At 41.8% G+C, this 22,642-nt stretch overlaps 1 long non-coding RNA gene across 1 annotated transcript in view; it reads right to left on the bottom strand.

Annotated features, from left to right (window-relative positions):
* Nucleotides 1–974: 974 nt before the first annotated feature.
* LOC119707920 overlaps nt 975–22,642 on the bottom strand; it is a 118,750-nt gene continuing 97,082 nt past the window's right edge. The window contains exons 2-4 of the long non-coding RNA XR_005258901.1: nt 16,850–17,006; nt 6,843–7,055; nt 975–1,429 (exon numbers count right to left, since the gene is read on the bottom strand). This is a non-coding gene — a long non-coding RNA (uncharacterized LOC119707920). The remainder of the gene's footprint in view (nt 1,430–6,842; nt 7,056–16,849; nt 17,007–22,642) is intronic.

Below are 22,642 nucleotides of genomic sequence, written 5' to 3'. Positions count from 1 at the left end.
ACATAGTTGTCTTTGGCTAGTGCAATCCTTCCACTAAACCCTGACTATCAGGTAGCAAACCTAGAGATTAGAAAGCAAATTACTTGGTCATGGTTTTTTGAGGTCATTTTAATTCAGCAACTTCCTCAGGAACTGTGGAATTCTTAATCAAAAAGCATTTAATCTAGTATCACTGAGAAAAACACCAATTCATTGCACTTCTGAAGTGCCTCTCAGCTAAAGATAGAAAAGGTTTTTACAAACACTGCTGACTCACACTGCCCCTAGCAGAGAAGTGTTATTACTATCGTTTATATAAGGCAAAGCTGTAGCACTGATGTGTAAGCCTGTACCTGGGCAAAGCGAGCAGACAGGCACAAGCAACAATCCTCCAGTTCCTTTTTTTCTTCTGTTTCTACCTGATTTTTCTAGGCTGATTAATCTTGTTCTTCTTCTATATGTTCATGTGTACATTAGTCTATTTATTCATGTTATCTATATCTATATCTATATATATACACACACTCATACATATTCATTTATATATTTATAAAAATGTATAAAGTACTTTGGAGAACACTAAGTATTGCAACATCAATACATATTGCACAATTTGATATTATGGCAATAATAATAGAAAATTGTATATATCATGAGTTTCATGGACAAACCCCTGTACCTTTTGCAACAGAACCTAAGCAGTAAAATAGGATTTTGGAATGATACTGAACATGTTGCAATGCTTTCACAACATCTGAATATTCAATTATATTTTGTAGCACAGCCATAGGTAAAATATTCTGAATTACAATGAATCATGCAATTGATATTAAGTAAAATCAAACATCCAGCTCCTAGGGAAGAGTCAGGAAATCAAGAAGTTGGAAAGAAGAACTTGCAACAACTCGAGTTTGAGGGTCTGAGTATTTTCATGTGGAGGTTTCATGACTGACCTCAGATTCTGGGCCTTTAGAAAGGGAGTGCATGCAGCAGAATCTTCAAAGAGATTAAAAAATTATATCTGGGTGTGCACTTGAACCTTTATTTTCCCTGGAAGGAACTCTGTAAATAGTTTCCAAATGAAAGCAAACCTAAGATGCAAACATGGAATTCTCTAGAATTAGATGTGTTTGGCTGTGATCAAGTTGCAATGCCTGAATCCAGATGCTTTCCATTTGTGGTCTGGCATAGGTCTTCCTCACAGAAAGGCGGCTAAAAGGATTTTCAACAAAATAAAGAAATTCTTGCATTCTGAAATGCGGGATTTTTTTAAGCTCTTTTTTCTTTATTTTGTTTGCTTGTTTGTTTTGAAAACTGTTTTGTAGCAACTCTACTCACCCCTGGTTGAGTTGCTGCTTTCTGCCTTTACCACTCAGCCAGCTGGGAGCTGAAGGATGTTTTTCTGGCTACTTCCTCCATGTTGATGACAACACTCATTATTTCCACATACCTGCTTTGAAAAGAAAGTCAATTTAGGAGTCAAACACGCTACAACAAAAATGCTCTGTTTCATCTGACCTTATGGAAGAGCATTTTGAATAAAAACCACGTGGGGATAAATATACAGTCACATGCAAGGTCACTAGCTGTCACTAAGATACCTTTACTTTAAAGGATCATACTCTCTGTTTCAGGCTTTTTGGTTAAATTGGGTTTCAGCAAGCATTGGTTGGCCAAAATCACAGTTGCTCTGGCTGCCCATGGACAATATGTACCTCTCCAAACATTTATCAGCCTCTGAATGGAGATTACCTCATCTTTCTCCGTCTGTCTCTTTCCCTCTACTTGGTGCTCTCAGACTCTGCCTCACCATCCCCACAAGTCTCACTACAAAAGTCATCACATGTTTGGCTCCCTCTTTTCACTTCCTACAGTCCTTCACAAATTCCTGGCAGGGAGGGAACAAGCTTTTTCACTCCCTCACTCTGGAGTTCTGTCAATTCTTAGAGCTGTGTTCAAACCTAATCTGAGCCCTGGACATACTTTTACCATTAAATCATCTTTTAAATTACTCCACATTAGTATTGATGTGAGCACCACCTTTAAGCAAGCTCACTTGGAGATTTCCTAGGTGCTGGGGGTTGTTATGACATGAGAGCAATTTCCAGGAGCAAATCTCTGGACTCCATTTTACCACTCCATTATATGACTCAACCGTGGACTGTGTGCTGCAATGGGTGACAAGAAGATAAAGGGCCACCCTTAGTCATGGCTTCTTGAAGGTCAGGCTGTTCTGCCAAAAATTATCTAGGAGGGAATTGCTTTGTCACAGGCCAACCTGACACTTGCAACCACGGTTTCCTCATAGCCATCAGCTTGCAAGAGAAGCAAAGGGCAATAAATGAACTTTTCATCCAGGCAGCCCTGCTGATATTTCCAAGTGACTTGTGCTTGTGAGTGTCCCCACCTCAAAGGCAGCTTTCCAGATCTTCCTCTCAGCCACATCCAGAGTTTGCAAGTGCCAAATATGTGAGCACACCTCAGCATGGTCACCCACATCAAAAGTGAAAGAGGTATTTGGTTACCTAAAATATTTAGAAGGCCTCCTATCAAATACCACCTCTCTCTCACTCAACACAATGATGGTTAAATCTCTGATTTGTTTTCTGTGGCACTGAAGTGTCCATAATGTGATTTACTTGACCATGATGGAAGGAGGTGAGTTGTTTTCTTGTTTATATTGTTCAAAGATGTTGGCAATAATCTTGGATTCCTTTCACAATTTCCATATGTGGCCACAGAGAACTATTATTTATCCCTTTATTTGCCCGTTTTTTTCCCCTCCACCAAGTTTCTAGGTCAGAATAACCTCTTGGTTTTGTTTCCTGAAGCACCAAGAATACACAAATGCACATTGCACCATTCGTTTTTAAGTGGTAAACAAGAAGATGATAAGGGAATAATTTTGATTTTTTTAACATGCCTGGCAGAGAGGGAAAGACAGTGTTGGGTCATAAGATATCATAGCTGAGGGGCTTCACTTTGTGTCAATAGGAACAGTTCATTGATCTACTCTGGTCAATTGATCAACTGGAGACAGCAGCTGACTTTGTTTCTAAAAGTGGGATACCTTGTTGTGTCTTGTTTGACCTCTTGCTACTAAGAAATTGCATCTGTGTGTTTGTATAACGTCATTTAAAATGGCCAATTTTATTGCTTAATCTTTGCCCGTAAAATGTCAACGCCCTGAGGCAGAAGAGATGAATCTGCAAACATTCCTCACAGCTAACTGGAAATTACTGGGCAGCTCCATAAGCTACGGAGGTCCTTGGGACAAGTCAAGAGAGGAAATGCATCATGATGTGACTGCATCTCATTTCATTCAACACTTCATTTCTGGGATGAAACCCCCCAGGACCGGTGGTAGAACAGAAAGCTCTCAATGGTAGGAATTGGCTCTTTTTCACTGAAAATGTGTGCTAAATGTGTTCCTGGTCCGCAGGTTCAATTTGGCCCTGAAAGCCTAATTAGTGTTCCTTAGCAACAGGGAAACATTCTGATTGACAAAACCCGCGGGTTTTGGCTGAGCACTTCAAAGTGCTCACTTCATGGTTATTTTTCAACTCCCCAAATTCACAGCTGAGCATTTCGATTCAGAGTGAAATTAATAAACAACAACAGAAAAGAAACATCCCCAGAGTGATGCATTTCTGGAGAAAATGGGAGGTAGGAGCTCGGCTCAAACTTTGTGATCTATGGCAGCAGCAGTTTTTTGCCTTTTCTCCCTCAATCTGGAGAAGAAAATGGGGCTACTTGGGTGAAGAGGAACCAAACAGAGACTTCAGCAATTAATGAAAAAGACTATAAAATGAAGAGAGTGAGGAAATTAAATGAAAACATTTGTAGATAACTTGCGAAGTCTTTTGCTGCCAGCACCAAAGAGCTTCAGAAGGGACTCAGAAGGCAAAGTGGACAAACAGTAAAGAAAAATCAAAAGATAAAAAAAGAACATATTGATACAGTTCAAAATCATAATACTAATGTATGTTTGAAGATATTATTCCATCACCATCAGAAATAATGTCTGGGGGCATAATTGTACAAATTTGCCTTAGGCATTTGTAATTTTTGCATTGTAATAAAATAAGAATGAAGCTTACACCTCTAAGTATTCAGTTCTGGAAAAATCCAGCAGTAATATGTACTACATATGAATATTTATATGAGTAAAAAAATGATGATACCCTTATTTAATTTTTAAACTGAGATTTTGGATATTATTAACTCTCCTGGCAGTATTAAGAGGAATAATTTCATAATTCAGTAGTGAAAAGAACTGCAAATGAACTGTAAGTAAATACAGCTGAATTATCTTTTGCAAAGATCTCAGAGGCTGAGGGTATGTGGGTTGCATGTGAAAACCTACAGAAATCAGATATATTTAATATGTGACAGACCACTTTTCTCTGAGTCCCCATGCTCAGGAAATAAATCTGCAGGCATCCCTCTCCCTCTGCCTGCAGCCCTGTGTCCCAGAACAATGTGACTGCATTGCAGTCCCAGGTGCTTTGGTTTGATTTCCTATCTATTGAAAAAGGTTTTAATCTTAACAAGTGCAAGGGGGAAAACAAAAGTTAATCTTGAACCCAAATGTAGGGAGTGGCAAGAGCACTGCACTCCATGTGGGGAGATGTGGCAGGAGATGGGCACACAGCAAAGGGATGCACACAGATTATCCACACCATGCTGGCAGCTCCCTTTGGAGCAGCCTGGGAAGGTTCACATCCAGAAAGGAGCTCTACCATGCAGAGGTAGGTGGGACCTCCTGGCCTAGAGCTGGGACAAAGTAAATTGTCCTTAAAATGTGTGCAGGGTGGCTGCCAGATCTGCAGTAACCAGGGCTTTGTTCTATGGGCCTGCTCCTGTTTGTTCCCAGCATCTGCTCATGTGAACACAACTTCTTATGTCACCAGCACCCCCAGGTGCCAAATCCCACTGTGTCCCATGCCTTCCCCTATGCAGGAAACCAGAAGAACACACATGGGGAGCCAGCTCTGCAGAAGACCAGAATGATACCCAACAAAAGAAAATGAAGTTTTGGCAAATAGGACAAACCAGCAGTGCAGAAAATAGACAGTCAGTAGCTGATGATTAAGACAGAGCAGGAAACAAATCACAAAATCTGGTCTATTCCAACTGACTCCATCAGGTTTTAATCTTAGAATCACAGAATGGTTTGGGCTGGAAGGGACCTTAAAGATCATCTCCTTCCAAACCCCTTCCATGGGGAGGGACATCTTCCACTATCCCAGGTTGCTCAGAGCCCCATCCAGCCCGGCCTTGAACATTTCCAGGGATGGGGCAGCCACAGCTTCTCTGAGCAACCTGTGCCAGGGCCTCAGCACCCTCACAGGGGAGAATTTCTTCCTAATATCCCATCTAAACCTACTCTCTGCCAGTATGAATACATTCTCCCTTGTCCTGCTACTACTTGCCCCTATAAAAAGGTCCTTTTCCTGCTGTCTGCTTTGCCTGGATTTAACAGTTGAGGAGAAGGATCTTCCTTACAGTCCTCCCTGGTTGCAGGATTACTATTTGGGTGTGTAAAGCTAAGCATTTGCATAAACACTCCTCTGTTTCAAGCTGAAAGGCTTTTCCTATGCGGGCATTCCTAGAAATCACAATTTAAAATACCTCAATGTCTTTTTGTATTTATCTCCTTCTTTTAAATATCTGTTCACGTGCATGTTTTACAATGTACAGAATATATACTCGTAGTAGTAAATATATATAATTCACAAATAAATAAGTGTATATATTGTAGAAGGGACAGAAAGAGAGAGAGAGTGTGGGTGTGTGGAGTGTGTGGAGTGTGTGTGTGTGTGTTTTCAAGGATTTTTTACTGATACAGGGGCACAATTATAAACTTTTGGAGATCACTGCTACAGAAGGAAGAGGTGGTAACCTACACATATTTTAAGTCTTAAGTCTGCTGTTGTGTTTTCCACATATTTTGCGCATGCATGTATGTGCACAGGGTATAAAAAAGATGTGTATTTTTTATATTACTGCATTATTTTTTGTATTGCATTAGCATATTTATTGATATCTTTTGCATAGATTTACTGATCTTCCTACACACATCTATTAAATTTATGCAATATACCTAACAAACAGCACACATATATTTGACACATTCTGCATTTAGTTGTAGGTAGAACTGCAACTTCAAATTGTTTGACGTATCACATTATAATTTACCATTTGCCTTCGGTTATAATTCTGCCAGTTTGAACTCTCTCCACTGAATTTTTACATAATTTTGCCCTGCTTCTGAATTACTTTCTTTGGAGAGTTTGAGTAAGAGTGATTTAGCCATTTTTTGAGAACAAAACTTGTGAAAAACAGCTAGTGTAACCTGTGTTGAAAATTGTTCATCCTATGAACATCTCCAGCCACAATCAGGAGAAGAAATTTAGAGAAGAGCAATTCCCCCAAAGTCACACACCTTTTTTTTTTTCTTTTTTTTTTTTTTTTTTTTTTTTTTTTGTGAAAATATAGCCAGATTGGCCAATCCTTTACTTTTTAAAAACATCTTTCACTCTTGTGAATCTGGCTCAAATCTTGGCTGTCCCAGTTGTGATCTCTGAATGGGGCTGAGAGGATAAAATATAACAATAAAGTCACATTTGAAGAATTTTATTGGATTTTACTTTCCACTTAGTCTTGACTGACAGTGAGTGCACTTCTATAAGTGGTTTGGGCTGTATTCCTGTTTGACGCTTAAGATTAATTTGTATTTTCAAAATGCAGAGCTTCTCTAGAATTGCTTACCAAGACATTAATTTAAAAACATTAACTCACAGAGCCAGTTTGGCACAATGCTGCAATTGCAGAGTGTACATAATGAATGTCACACACACCTTTTAATGAAGATTTGTCTTTTCTTGTGCTTGTCATGGGTCAGCTTCTTCCACTCTGCATCATTTGATGTCAATTCCTGTTCATTTTGCCATCCCTCTTTTTGCTCTGTTGTTGAGAAAGTTGTAAGACAATGTTCTCAAATTGTTTTTTTCCTCTTTCAACACCCATCCTTGTCTTCTGCTGCAGTAGAGAGGGGTGTACCAAGCCACAGCCTGAAAAAAACCAACCAAACAACATTTCACAGCCTATTTATATTCTGTATCTTTTCATCAAGCTAATAGTTTGGTTTTTTTGTTTTTGTTTTTTTTTTTTTTTTGTAGCTCAACAGGGAGGGCTGAAAGGGGAGGCATTTAAATGTGTCTCTAAGTTATTTAACATTTGAAAGATACATACTTATCACCACCACCAAATTCCAGCTTTTTTTACATCAGTCTTCAAAATCCATTTCCAGTTTTTAAATATATTAGGATAAATTCATCATCTAAGAGTCTTAAAATCCCATGGTTCCAAGTAAGTAAAGAGGTTAAAGAAGAAGAGAAAAGAGGAACAAGTATGGCCAAACGGAGTTAGGAGGGAAGTAAATGTGAAAAGGTGAGACTAAAAGTCATCATTCACTCAGCAGTTTGTAAGAGGCGAATTATGGTGCCTTGGGGAAGTTGTATAATTTTCACTCTTTATGAAAATCACAGATTTTTTCCATGTTTTTGCTAGCTCGAGTTTGTCTAGCTAAAAATGACCAAACACACAATTACTGGGCAACTCTGGGGTAAAAAAAATTATCTTGGGCTTTCTCTCATCCCCAAATTAACAGAACTTTGTCTAAAAATACTCGGCAGGGCTGCCAAGCCCATGGCAGCTCCTAACTGGGCAGCCTGGACTGGATTGTTCATGGCTGAAATGTGGGCAAGGACTGTGGGCTGCTCTCTGCAATCTCCTGATTTCCTTCAGGTCCTAATAATCAACCTCTGCACTGAAGCAAGGCTGACAGAGAGAGATCACAAGATTTCTTTTGCTTGATTCAACAAGGACTGTTCACAGCACGGTCCCAAATCTCTGAAGGAAGCCCAGTGACAGAGCTGCCACTGGACAAAAGCGGTGATTTTGCTCCCACTTGACCACTGGGACTCACAGGCAATGACTTGTCCTAAATCTCACCAGATCCTCCCAAAGAAAATCTGAGGGAGGTTTGTGAAGCACCTGCTGCTCAAACCTGCAAAGATTAAAGACAGAATGGCTCCTGGGTATTTATACAATATAAGAACTCAGTAAAACATCAAGTTTTCCCTTTTCTCTTTGATTTTTGTAACACTGGTCACAGTTTGATCTCTGGTATCAAAGCTTAAAGAACTTCCAGCTTAGTTTTAGTGATTATTTTCAAGTACCTTTCCTGTGGATTAACAGAGATTAGCAAAGGCACATTTTTTCCAAGGTGTGTTCCTGGGCTTTTTAGTCTGGCTGGCTGAGAGAAAGATTAAAAATAGGCAGTTTCTTTTCTTTTCTAAATTACCAGGGGCATTGGAAGAGATCTGTGATATCAGCTTTAAAATTCCAGTCTCTGCTTGATTCTGGATTCCCCCTGTTCAAGGAAAAGCTGTCTCTACTGGAGACTAGATATTTTTTGTACTTTTATGCTTATACAAAAGATTTAACAACATTGTCCTTTAAAATGTGAATGCAATTACCTGTGACCTTTATCACTAACACAGGAGCAAAAGGACCCATCATGAAAACATTCCTCTCACATGAGACAACCACAACACGTTTTTGCAAATGGTGTTCCTAAAGGATTTGGCATTTGCTATCTGTGGTAAAATAGCTGCAACCATTTCCTGTGAACCAAAGCAATTCTCACTCAATTTTAAAGGAGAAAGATCCAGAAAAAAATAAAATGTTCCCCTCCAAAAGTGCTCACCATACTCTGCCAAGGTCTGTTTGTGTTTTTTCACACATCTGCCAGAAGACATCATTGAGTGTGGCTCTTCTGAGCCCCCCAAAATTGTGTTTTCAGCTTTCTTATGGGAGGGCTCACACAGCACAAGGGCACGGGGCTGGGTGATGAACAGACGTGTCCTCCTTTTATTCTGCCAAGCCTCCATTTTCATCTCAGAAAAAGGAACCAGCCCTGGTGGTAAAAGAGGCCTCAGGCCACATTCCAGCTGTCTACACTGGCATCTAAGAGGAGCACTCTGCCTTGGTTCAGCTGCTGCTCTCTCAGGGAGCTGGAAGGGCTCCCTTGCTGGCCTGGCTGACACAGACACTATTTTAGCAATTTTAGATGAAGAGTTGGCAGCCTGAATATGACCCTTGGAAATTAATAAGCCAACAGAGGTTTTCTGCTTGTCTAAGCTGGGTTCAGACTGAAAGAGAGAAAATTTAGGTTGGAGATGAGGAAAAAGTTGTTCCCTGTGAGGGTGCTGAAGCCCTGGCACAGGTTGCCCAGAGAAGCTGTGGCTGCTCCATCCCTGGCAGTGTCCAAGGCCGGGCTGGATGGGGCTCTGAGCAAGCTGGGATAGTGGAAGGTGTCCCCCTGCCACAGGCAGGGGGTGGAAATAAATGATCTTTCAAACCATTCTGTGATTCCATGAAACAGAAGCTGTTGGAGACACTCAATTAATTGCTCATCCTGGAGCCTTCTAATTGTAATATTAATAGCAACATTTAGTGCACATGTTTAGGGTTTTTTCATCACCATGGATGTCAGATTTTTTTTGTCAGATATTTGCTGTTTTTTGTTTAAAGCTTTTCTGGCTTGCAGTGGAACCATCTGACTTCTCACCTTAGCTTCTACCTACCTCTCTAACTCTTATTCAAACAGGCAAAAAGATACATCTGAACTAGCTGGAGGGGAAGTAATCTCTGAAGAGCAGCAGCCCATGCACTGAATTTTTAACATCTAGTTCTGGCACAACATCAAAGCAGAGCACATCATTATCTTCCTTTTCCAGAACAGGAAAGTAAGGCACAGAATATCATCATCATCTTGCCTAAAGTCATGCAAGGCAAAGCTAGGAACAGAGTCCCATTGCCAGAACTCTTGTTTATGGCTTTCTGTGCTGGCTAGCAGCTGTCCTCAGATAGTGGACACACTCTGGAAAGAAATATCATTTTTCTTTTTATTTTCAGATGAGATCCTACTCTAGTGACACCTCAATCTATACAGAAGCCCACAATAATTCCTTCAGTAGCAACACATAAAACTCATTTCCTTTCCAGTTCCCTGATTTGTGGGTTTCTGATCCAAGGTTCACACCTCTGCTGGCAAACAGTGGCACAGTTCAATATTCTGACAGTACAGGGAGCATTTAATATGAGCTATGGCTGGAAAAAGAAACATAACAAAAAGGACTCTCCAGGATGGCATCCCTTTGCTGGGCCACATGAAATGATGAACAACATGAGATGCTGGAACTGTCATGCAAATGCCAGGCTTGCACTGATGGTGGACATTTGCAGCTTTTTCTGAACTCACCATCATTTGTGAGTGCGAGCCTTTCTTAAAACACAGATTTAACTTTGACTCTGTACCACAAGGCTGAGAGTGAACCCTGGTCTAGCAGCTGAGAAAAGGCACTCAAACCGCCCACATCAGGGGGAAACCAGAATACAGCCACTTGGACATCCTGGTTCAAGAGATAATTCCCAATGCTTTCCTCTGCTTCAGGGGAGCAGTTCAGGGTCTTTCCAAACTGCCAGGATCAACTTCACCAATTTTCATATTTCCAGTATCAGTGAAAGTGCAGAAGTGATTTGAAAGTGCAAAAGCATTGCTTAATTGAAAATAAAAACAAAAAAACATGTATTTCCATATAGCAGCTAGCTTAGATGTCAGTAATTACTGGTAAGTAAATGTACCAGAGGCAGAATATTTACAGCACTGCCACTCAACTTTTTATGCAGTGCCTTTCATCTGAAAAAATCCATTTGCATTAAAATTACTAAAGTCTGTTTCTCTTTCACATTTAGGTGGCATCCATTACCATCAGAAATTAAAAGATCCTTTGTGGGGCACAAAGTCATGAGTCTACTATTTGAATTTGGGTTTGTCTAAATTTATATAGGCTACAGCCTCTAAGGCTGCCTTGGCTATTAACTTCCTATGATTAGTGGGAGTTGTGTAGCTGATTCTCTTCTAAAGTTCAGTCAATTCCTCCTGTCTGTCATTATTCTTTCCTTCCTGGAGAAAGACAAATCTTCATTATTAACACTTCAGCATTAACTCAGAGAGTCCATGCTCAAAGACTTCAGAGATTTCAGCCCTCCCTTATTTCAGAATCCCAACAAAGCGGGGTCTGTTTTGTATCTGCACTAAGATCAGGGACTTCTTGTGTGAGCTGGGGGACACTCAATCCCCCTTAAGCACAGGAAAACAAATTTATCACTCGAGTGTTCCTTTAAGTAGTGCACATGTCAAGGGAGCCCTTTCAAACACTCAGTCAGACTGTAATACTCATCATAGCTCTTAACAGACAGGTTGTGAATGAAGTCTAAAAAATGTTCAGCTTTCGTTGTGGCAACCACTGCAATAAATTCCATTATTTAGTACAGATGCAGTGCCTTGCCTGTCTTCTGTGCATGTAATGCTTTTGCCCTTGCCACATTCATCTTGTTCCAATAAGTTTAAGTCAGAACTCAGTGTGTTGGGATAACTCTGTCCCAACATCCCAGAGAGCCTATGTGCTTGCTTAAAATAGCCAAATTCTCATCCACAGTGTGACAAATACCACCCACCCATCCCAAATAACTCAGCAGAGTGGCATTGCAGTGAGTCACGCTTGCTCAGGACAGCCAGGCTGCCTCCAGGCTGCTGCTGGCATTGATGGATTTGGAAGCAGAGCCGCAGGGAGCTGCCCCCTCCACGTCCAGGAGATGTGCACAGCGAATGTAACACTTGGCTGCCTCTCCTCTGCCTTCCTGCAAACTTTGGGAACCCATGAGATCTCTGCTCCCACTCAGTCCTGGTCTATTTGTGCTTGGTGTCAGCACAGGGAGACTGGAGGTGGCTCTCCCCCTCTTCTGACTTTCATCTGGCTGCCGCAGTCTGGCACATTTCTCCTTCCCCGCTGCCTGTAGGACCACACTCTTAAGCTGGCCACTGAAATAACTCAGCACAAAAAGTTTTGGGGGGGAAATGTTTTAACCTAATGATTTTTGGCAGTATCTGCACTCCTCTGTATTGCTGCAGCTGTAGGGATGGGCAGCTGTGGCTCAAAACTTTGGGAATGCTGCAACTCTGACCCACAGCTGGTTTGTGCATACATATCTATAGCAGGGGCCCGGGGCTCTGAAAGCAGAATGACACCAGCAATGAAGAGAAAATCTGGCAAAGGAGTGGTCTAGAAACAGTTAAGTCAATAGGAGAAAGTTTTTAAACCATAGGGAAGGAAAAGATCTTCCTGATCTTACATTTTCCTCTGACTGTGCAAGGAAAGTTTTGGATGCCAGTATGTTTCTAGGTAGAGGACAGAAAAAAACATATGAGAAAGACTCCTCCTAAAATGGTCCAAAGAGGACCTGGGCAGGGAGATGAGCAGCAAACTTTATTCTCTGCCTGTATATCTCAAACAGAGCTGCTAAGTCAAGAGTCCCTTTCTTGTTAACACGACAAAGTCTAAGAAAAAAACCCCAAGTTCCCTAAAAGTCAATTCCAGTTTTTCATACAGGCATGGAGTCTGCACATAGCAAAAGAGAGAGAAGTGGAAGAAAAGAAGAAAGGAAGGAGAACAGGCCACAACATCCAACACCAAGGACTATGACTCCACTCACTACAAAACTTAAGAGCAGATAAAATTCTTCTCACTTTACTTATAAGAGAAAGTGGAGCTCTCACACACTTCCTCACATTCCTTCCTGCTCTTTTCCACCGAGACTTCACTCTTTAGTCAGTCATCTTTGTTGTACTTTTCTTTACATTCAAGTTGGCTAATCTTTCAAATTTTGAGGGACTCCTTTGCCTGAGAATTCCTGGGGATATAGCATTTCTTTGATAAAATCCAGAGTGACTAAATTAACAAAGGACTGACCAAATTAACAGACCGACTAAAGATAATATTCTTTCTTTGAACTGGAAATCCTCCTTTAACAGCAACAGTTTTTAAAGAATCCTAAAATAAAATATGCATGTTTCCACCTTTGTGTTCTGGTATATTATTTATTGGCAACCAAGACTCTCAATTTATTAATATCACAATCTATGTATATGTCTCACTGGGAATTTGGACCTTAGCATGTAGCACTTCCTACATTTGACCTTAAAAAATCCCAAATGTATAAGTGTCTTTAGAACTAATTTTCCCAAACCAACCTGGGTTTTGCACTCAATGTCCATGCAGCTCTCAGCTCCATGCCAAAGCCCTACAGGAGGAAGGGAGCTGGTGGGGAAAGTGAGACCTGCAGGGTTTCTCTAGGAAGTCATATAGCCAGGAACATGCTGGATGTCAACAGATCTGTGAGTTTAAATGAGGGAGTAACTTCTCTTAAGGACATGTTCACTGAAGGCTTCAAAGCTTTTTTAGCAAGTTACTTTACTTTCCAAAATAGTGGACCAGCTCCTGTGAGACTGAAGTGCTAAAGAGTGTGGGGAAGGGTTGGTGTGTGTTGCTGCAGTTTCTTCTGCTGTGTGCTGCTGTTCTCTGGTGGAACAGAATTCAAAGTTTTCCACGACATTGCAGAGGGGGAAACATGTCAGTGCTCTCAGCAATGGCCACAAGCCAGAACATGACAAGTTTCACCCTCAGCATGAGGAAGAATTTCTTTGCATTGAAGATGGCAGAGTGCTGGAACAGCTGCCCAGGGAGGGAATGGAGTCTCCCTCTCTGGGGATATTCCAACCCCACCTGGACTTGTTCCTGTGTCACCTGCTCTGGATGACCCTACCTTGGTAGGGGGTTGGACCCAATAAGCTCCAGATGTCCCTTCCAACTAACAACTCTGTGAAAACAGACACCCCAAAACCACAGCAGATTTAACACAGCTCAGGTGTGGAAGTCAGGGAAAGGTTTGGGGTGACATTCACATTCCGTAGACACTCTGAGCGTCTCTAAGCACCAGCTTGGGGGTGCCAGGACATGTGTGGCAATGCTGTCACCTCCTTGCACACAGCTGAGAGCTGAAAATCCTAAACCAGTGAATACTGATGCTGCTGAAAATCCCAATGGCTCAACTCCCATCCATGTCTAAGGATGACATCGGTCAACAATCTAATTAACCACATAACCTTCAAGGGGCTTTAAGCATGTTCATATATTCTCAAAAGCAAACAGATGTAAATGAAACTCAATTACAAACAATAAACCCAAAATGTCCTAGTTGGCCAAACCCATGTATTTCTAGTGAGTTTGTGTATATTTGTTTTGTGGCTTCATGGCAAATGAGCTTTAGTCATAGCAGTCATCAATGCTCTCTAGAAGTGTTACTAAATTATGTGTTCACACTGAGACACCCCAAGCATGTTGGATAATGCAACACCAAATTAAAGCATTGGGTATTGCGTACTACACCGTAACTGTATTTATTTAAAAGGTATAACAAGAAAAGGTAAAGTAGAAATTCAAACTGAGTGGAGTGAAAAAATGAAAGTGCTGCCATTGTGGGATGTCATAACAGTAATGAACAAGTGAGAATTGAAAGAATTGTTTGATTTATGCGTTTAACAAGCTTAACCACACACAAAGCAAACTGTCATCGCCTTTTACTCTTTATCTGCAACAATTAGCAGAGCTAATGACTCCTTTTGCTTTCTGTGTGAGACAAGATGTGATCCAATCCCCACTGGAGAAGAGTTCACACAACACAAGGAAATGCACAAAGGGGAAGGTGATCCTCTTTATCTCCTGGTGTTTATCTGGAGTTATTCTCCCCAAGCCCAGTCAGACACTGTGGTGTATCTCATTATTTGGAAACTGCTTTGGAGCTCAGAACATAACTGGAGCTTTCATGCTGGCCTTCAAAGGGATCTTTTCATGGCTCTCCCTATAATATCCTGAGAATTACACAGATCTCTTTAGAGAAACATATGCAAGGAGCACCGTGGGTTTACAAAGACTAAGTTCATGAGAAAAATGCATATAAAGTCGACAGAATTACAAAATGAATGAGAGCAGGGAGAGCAGCAGGCATCAAAGAGCTGGGAGTCAGGAAAGTGTTTGATAAAGTGCCTCTCAAAATATTATTTCCCATTGGCTCAGACATAAATACTGTCACAGGAACTGTCTGAAGGACTGCAAACATGGAATAATAATAGACAAGAGGGTTGTGTCTCATATGTTTCCTATAGAGACAAGGGGTAGCTCTCATTTCATGGAGCATCTCTACTTGTGATGTGCAAGAGAGAATAAAACAGCTGGTTAGTAAAATATGTAGATAACATTAAGTTGAGAGGAGAGCGTAGAGAAACACAAATGAGAGCAAGAGAAATAATACCAAGAGCCCTGGAGAGCTTAGAAATATGGGCAGGAAATAAGTGAGATGCAGCTCTTGGAAATTGGTGCACTAATTTATCAGGGGAGAAATGGCATTCACTGGAGGGAAAAGTATGGAGAGCAATAATGCTGAAAGAAGAAGAGGAGGAAAGCAATGATGCATTTGCAGTTTGAGAGAACAAAAAAGGCTGTTAGGGTTTTATGGCACTGTCCTTGTGGAGCAGTGAGCCCCAAGTGGAAGATTCCCTTTTTGCAGCTATGGAGAGGGAAAATGGGGAATACTAATTCTGATGTTCACCAGTGCCTGGTGGGACCAGCCTTCACTTTGAGAAAACTCCTCCTAGGGGTAAGAGGCAGGTAAATAGAATTATCTCACTTCTAATCCAGGCAACACAGTGTTCACACACCCCTCACATCTTGTCCTGAGGCACCAAACATAAGAACTCATCCTTGGCACTTTGTTCTGGTTTAACTCCTACACTGCTAGAAACTCTGGATTTAGGCTGATATGAGACCAAAATAAAATGTACCGACTTCATTTCAGGACATTTTATCACTAGAAAATTACTGACAATTAACAAGGAATTATGAAGAGCAAGGGATCCAAGGGTTAATATGTGTGGAGGGATAAAAGAGCTGAATGCATGTCTTCAACAGATAATTACAGGGATCAGAGTATGGGTGTAGCAGGTGGGTGGGAAATCTCAAAAAGGGATGGGAAGCCTCAAAAAGGCAAAGCCCTTGTGCAGCTGAACCATCACCAATAAAGTATCCCTGTAAGAGGAGAAATGTAGTTGAGTATTGTGGAAGCAACCACAGCAATAGCATCAGCAGGCTTATCCAATGAACAACACAGTAGAAAAGTCTGCAGCGGACAGTGTCCACATGGGATAAACCTTAAAACTGGAGTTGTCAACTATTGTCCTCTCCCTGGAAGAGACAGATCCAGGATAATTGAAACCAGCTGAGGATCTGTTTTTCTAGCTCTCTTCCAGCCTTAGTACATGTGGCACTAAATTAAAGATGGCAAATGCCTTTTTTGGGACAACTAACTCCCCCAGGAGACAATTTTTTATTTTTTAATGGGATTTCTCGGTGGGTGTAAACCACCTAGAGCCCAGTTCACTCCTTTGGCTGCCTGTTACCATCTCAGCCCACAATGGGGGGACCCTCTGAGTCACCTGCAATATCAGTTCTGTTCTTAGGTTCAAAATTAGGTGGGAGCGGTTGAAGACAAGGCCAAATCAGCCATGAAGTCTGCGTAGTCTCCTTTTAAGGACTACTTTCACAAGGAGATAGATATGTCTGAATTTGTATTAACAGCCACTGAAGGGGACATGGTGAAAGCAGGTGATTTGTCCTTTCTGAGAGTGAAGTCCAATGTGGGGGAAGTTTCCCCTGAAGCAATGAATGAGATATTTATATTTCAAAGCCTTTCATGTTCTTCAATATCCTCCTGGATAATTACTCAATCCCTTATCAAGAGTTTGTTTGCTTGTGTTTCACAGCTCATGTAAACAAGATACTGCAGCAAACACCTTCTCTTCCTACAAAAATAACCAGAAGAAAAGTCCCAAACATGCCTGTACCTCGACACAGGCTTTTGGTAATCCTCCTCAGCAGATTCCTTCCAGGATTCTCCATGCATCCCAGGCTCTTGGCAATGTTTCTCCAGTCAGCAAACAAAGGGCTGGAGTGGTTCTGGCATTGTCCAATTCAGTATTTCAATTCCATCTCTGGGCTAAGCTGATGAGCAAGCAAAAGGCAAAGACATGGAGTTATGCAATATTAACAGAAAGACAAATTGTGAGAAACAAATCTCTCTCTTTTTTTTTTTTTTTTTTTTTGTGGGGGGGTAACAAAAATGGAACATTTAATTTCCTCTTTGACTCTAATTGCAAAGTGATGCTTAACAAACATTCCTCTCAAAGCATTAAAATCTATGGCTATAAAATAGAGCACAGCTGGCAAACTGAGTATTTCTTACTGACACATAGATTTATCATCTCACTGGAAATACCTTGGGTAACAACAAAACCAATAAATTATGCCATCAGCAGTATAATTGTCATCCTGCAACTTCAGTGCTATTAGTCAGCATTGCATCAGCTGTGAATGAATATCAAATATATCAAGGCTTTCTTTCAATTTCAAAATGAAAGTGGTAACATCTCCTAATTCCTTTTTGTTGCCATTTTCAAATATAAATGTTCAAGAAGAGCCCCCCAGCCTGGACAGGGCTGGGAGAACCAGAGGGAAGGAACATGCCCAGTGAATCTGTCTTTTACCACACAAACATAGCTCACCCACATCTTCCTAACAATTGAAACCTTTTAACCCTTTCCAGTGCCAGTTCCTCAGACTACATTTGAGACTTCCTTCAGTATTTTGTGTAGTGCATTGCAGGAGACTCACCCCAGCCCTCGCCCCCCGGCATTCTATCTCTAACCAGATGTGATGGGGCAGGATAAATTTTGGGGGGAAATGCATCCCTCAGCTCATCTTAGCATTGAAGTGACTGGAGCACAAATCAGCTTTGCTTGGATGAGTGTCTGGGTCAGGCAGCATCCCTGCAATGCAGATCAGCTTCACCAGCTCCCTGGGAGTGTTGTTGACAGTGTTAGTTTTCTCCATCTTAGTTTTTTAATCACAAGAACCAGAGTGTTAGACATCCTGCCATTCCTTCTCGTTGTGCATTTCCTCACTGCGTGGCGATGGCTCTGCACCAGACACTTTTCCAGCAACATTTGTGACCCATTCCCCTGGGACTCAGGGAAGCACCTCTGGGACAGTGGCGCTGTTCTACTTGCCTGGGTTAAACTAGATACAGGAACAAAAAAATGCATTAACACAGGGGCAATAAGGAGGTGAAACATTACAGCACAAGTGGCCTACAAATAGGGCTACAGCTGGAGTTCAGCTTAATGGAGTGTAAACCTAGTTGAGGATGAACCAAACTAGGAAACATTAAATAATGACCTTTGGGCTTTTGGTTGCAGGGAAACAACACAAAGGGCAGAGAGCTCCCTAAGCCAGGAACTAGAAAGGCTGGGCTGTGTTTTTCTGGGCTGGAGCCTTTGCTAGATCAAACACTGGGAGCTGGCAGCCGCAGGGCGAACAGACTGTGTTGGAGCTGCTTTTCATTGAAGTGTCAACAAGCCAGTCTGTTCCCCAGCTCAGACCAATTGTTGCTTTTGCTGTTGCTAGGATCTGGCATCCTCAAAAGGGGCTTATGGGGAGCCTCTAGGAGGGGCACTGACGCTGCTGAAATTCCTCGGGATCAAATGACTCCTTTCAAAACTGCAGTCCAAAGTGTGATAGTGCTGCACAAACAGTGGGAAAAAAAGCTGCAGGAGAGGCCTCCAGGAAAGCATCTCTTGGGCAATGTCCCCTCTCCTGTGCCACCCTGAACTCTGGGAAATCCCATCTTCATCAGTCATTGAGCTGCCTTAGAAAGTTCTCCTGAGAGAGAGGAAGCTCCGAGTTCAAACACATCATATCCAGATCAGGGCAATGATTTTAATTACAGATTTCCTCGTAGGGGGTTGGACTAGCTCCAAGGCAATGGTGTGGAGGGGACAAAGGGTCTGTCAACAAATCCCACTGTCTTCTATGCTTCAATGCTCACCAACACACATTTGGGAACAGGAGGGAAGGCCTTGAGGCTACTGCTAGAATAACCTGGTCTAGTGGAAGGTGTCCCTGCCCATGGCACAGGTTTGGAACTGAATGATCTTTAAAGTCCCTTCCAACCCTCACCATTCTATGATTAAAACATTTTCACAACTTCTTTTTCCCTTTAACAGCTGTTCAGGGCAGGAGGATGTACACTCCTTCCAGGCAGACTGGGTCTTTCTTTGATTTCTAAATACCTGGGGTGAAGTCCACATTAATTCATCAATACTTTGGAGATGATCAGCGCTGCGCTTTTGGAAAAAGGGTGCCAACCTCTCCCAGTTCTGTGGCAGAAAAGTGCTGCTGGAATAAGCTGCAGGGGCTCCCTGCCCAGCCCTTCATTACATCCATCCACTGAAGCTCAGTGCTTTGATTTGGTTCAATAAGCAGGAATGAAACATTTGAACTGAAGAATGGCCAAGCATTTTGTTTAGGTCAAATGAAACATCCCGACCTTTCCAAACACGCTGCTCCCTGAGCAGCTGAATTAATGAAGCCTGTTTTCTAATGACTTTTTTCCCTTCATTCTGCTTTCCCACCCCCCTGCCCTGGCATGATTTTGGTTCCCTGATAGCTAAAAAATGGGAAGGAGGAAAGGAGGGAAGGACAAATCAACCTTTGCTTTAATAGGAGCACTAAAATGATCTCTCATGCCTGACTGTCAATTTTCAAAAAATCTCTAGGGCTGCATCCCTGAGGACACTATCCCATGACAACCCGGAATGGAAGAAACTGGTCCATGTATTTCAAAGTTATTAAACTCAGAAAAATGGGTGTATATGCACAAGGACCGGTAGCTAGGAATAAAAATATCCAATTTTTCTTTGTTTCTCCCAAGTGAATCAAATGCCAAAATATCAGAATTGCTCGCTCTGGTCATAACTGTGGGCATCTCTGAGGTCCCTATGACAAAGGCAGGATGAGATAAACCCATGAAGGACATGTCTGAAGAATACATTGATCCATCTGCTGTGGACCTTGGAGTGATGGAATCTAGACCAATAACTCAGAAGGCTGCTGGGGGGATGTCTATGAGTCTATGTCAACTCTGTTCTGGATGAAAAAAAATGACCCTTCAGTAATTTTTCCAGAAAATTATCTTGAAAACAAGATCAAAGCATACACTGGCCTCTTTTTCTACTAAATAAATAAGTGAAAACAGGATCTTATATGGGAACAAGTCATGGCAGCGTAAACCTGTAGAATGATATTGCAACCTGTTCCTCTTTTATAAGCTACATGTTTTGAGGTGCCAGCTGTGTGGATTTCTCCCTTAGAAGGATGACCAAGCAGTGGTTCAAGTGGTTCCTGATAATTTGCCAGCACAGGGCAAAAAGATTTGCAAACATCTTCAACCATGATCTTACAGGAATTGCTGAGTTCTCCATACTAAGTTCTTTAAAAAAAAATCTTTATCCTTGTGCTGAAGTTCAAGAATTACATAGTTCATTTTATGTCATTCAGGGGACCTTTCAGCGTTCCTTATTGTGACACTGCTGCAGAGTCAGGACAGCAAGAGAGGTTCAGGGAAGGGAGGAGATGAAGCTTGGTGGAGTCCCTCAGCTTCACCTCTTGGGACAGGAGGTGGGGGCTCTTCCAAGAGCCTAAAAGGGTGGGAGCTGCGTGTCCTGTGAGGACAGTATGCTACTCCAGCAAGAGCTGTTCTCATGTTCATTAGCCCCATGAAGCCACAGAAAAGGCAAAGACATTATTTACCTCTCAGAGCCAAGTAATTTAACAGATGCAGTTTTTTAAAGAGCATGTGAGATCCCACACAACGTAAATACAGAGGCACCCCCTGCACACACAGAGCATCCAGCACTCTCAGGGATTCCCTGGATCCTCGCTGTGAAATGGAGAGCAGAAAAAGTGCTACAGTTCATACAATACTGACACATGCAGGGCACTTTCCAAGTGGAAAACCAAAGCCTGGTGGCACCTGTTGAAAACCTCTAAGGAAGAAAAGGTGTGTTTATGTTAATCCTTGTAAATATTCCTGAGAATGCTATTTTGGCCACACAGCTGAGGCTGACCATACACAACCTTGGCAGAAAAGGAGTTTCCTTCCCAAACATCTGGCTTTCATCTGGGCAGACACACTCAGCCAGGCTGTTTATTTTATGAACCCCACCTGCACCACTGTGCCTGAGCCTCTCTGCCTGTGTGGGTAAGCAGGGCTGAGAGTCTGCTGTAGGTTAAAAGATTCACAAATTAACTTAATTAGCTCCTGCTTCCAACTACAGTGCTATGAGTGCAGAGAGATTTCAGTAACTTTGTGAAATGACTGGTGGTTTTATACAGGTGTTAGTGAGAGCACAGCTGAGCCCAGAGAAAATATTCCCATAGAAAAAATTCCCAGAGAGTGGAATCTAATGCATCACAAAATCCCTGCTTGTGCAATGGATATCACTGGGCATTTAAATACATTATGAAAATCTTAAACACAGATAAATTTGTTGCAAGCATCATGCTGGAGAGAAAAAGAAGATGTTTAAATGTCCACCCCACCCTGCCACCCTTTGGAGTTACAAGCTCAGTGCCTGCACTACATATTGGAATTAAAAAGAGGAGTGAACCATAGCCTCCTTGTATTAGAGGAGGAAGGTAAGGACAGAAGTAGTCTGGGAATGACACATCACAACCAAAAACCATGCAGATTTGTTTTTGACATAAACTTCTGCTGTTCTTAATCAGAAAGGCAAAAGATGAGCCTGTGTTGATGAAAATGACTGGGGAGCTCCTTAGTTTATCAACTAGCAAATGGCTCCAGCAGGGGTAAAAGCAGAAGGTATATGGCTTGCTTGATATAATACCTAAATTATCTTTATGTTGTGTTTTCATGCTATGCTACATTACATCATATTATCTATTTTATGATTATATACATGTACACATACAGATACCTATATAGATATAAGTCTATGAACAAATGAATGGTCAGCAGGATTCATCAAGCCCTTAAACCAACAAGGTTTATCAGTGCAAAACACACTCCTTGTCTCAGGGAGATCAGATCACTGAAGCAGGTGTTGTAATTGAAAATCTGCTCTTTGCTCCTCTAGACTTTCTAATAAAAAGCGATCAGAAGTGCCTGTGTTTACTGATGGCTGTGCAGCCCTTATGTTTTCCTTCCTTAAATTTTGTGGGCTTTGACACTACAGCTGGTTAGTGAGCCCTCTTCCTCTCTGTTTAGTTTGCAAATCTCTGGCACATGCAGGTTTGAACTGCAGGGAGTAGCAAGAGGAGAACTGTGCTACTGAAATTCGTGGCTGCTCCGGGAACCTGCAGCACAGTTCAGATATTGAATGCTCAGTGGAACCTGAGCATGCACTTCTTGCTAAATGGTTAGAGACAAAAGAGTGAAAATAAGCATGGTCATTTCAGCAATTCCTCACACAATTGTTCTTCCTCTGTCTTTTCCAGGCACAGCCCTTCCAGCAGGTGCTTGTTGCTTCTTGCTTTGCTCAAATAGAAGGAAGAAGTTTTCTTTAATGTTGTGTGTGCTGGAAACAAATTAAGGTGATATTTCATAAGTTCCAGGTGGTGGTTTCCACTCTCAGGACCTACTTGGAGAAGCAAAGGGCTCCTCAAGTTCAGTTGGGAGCAGCTCAGAGACACATGGGAGCAGTTCAGAAAGGAAGAGCTGGCAGGAACTCAGGAGGCAAAATTGTGTCTAGCATCATATGACAACAACATAAAAACTGCTC

The sequence above is a fragment of the Motacilla alba genome, chromosome 1A, assembly GCF_015832195.1.
Source record: "Motacilla alba alba isolate MOTALB_02 chromosome 1A, Motacilla_alba_V1.0_pri, whole genome shotgun sequence".
In the NCBI taxonomy this organism is placed as follows: Eukaryota; Metazoa; Chordata; class Aves; order Passeriformes; family Motacillidae; genus Motacilla; species Motacilla alba.
Note: the sequence above shows the minus strand (reverse complement) of the source record. Positions and strands in the feature narration are given on the sequence as shown.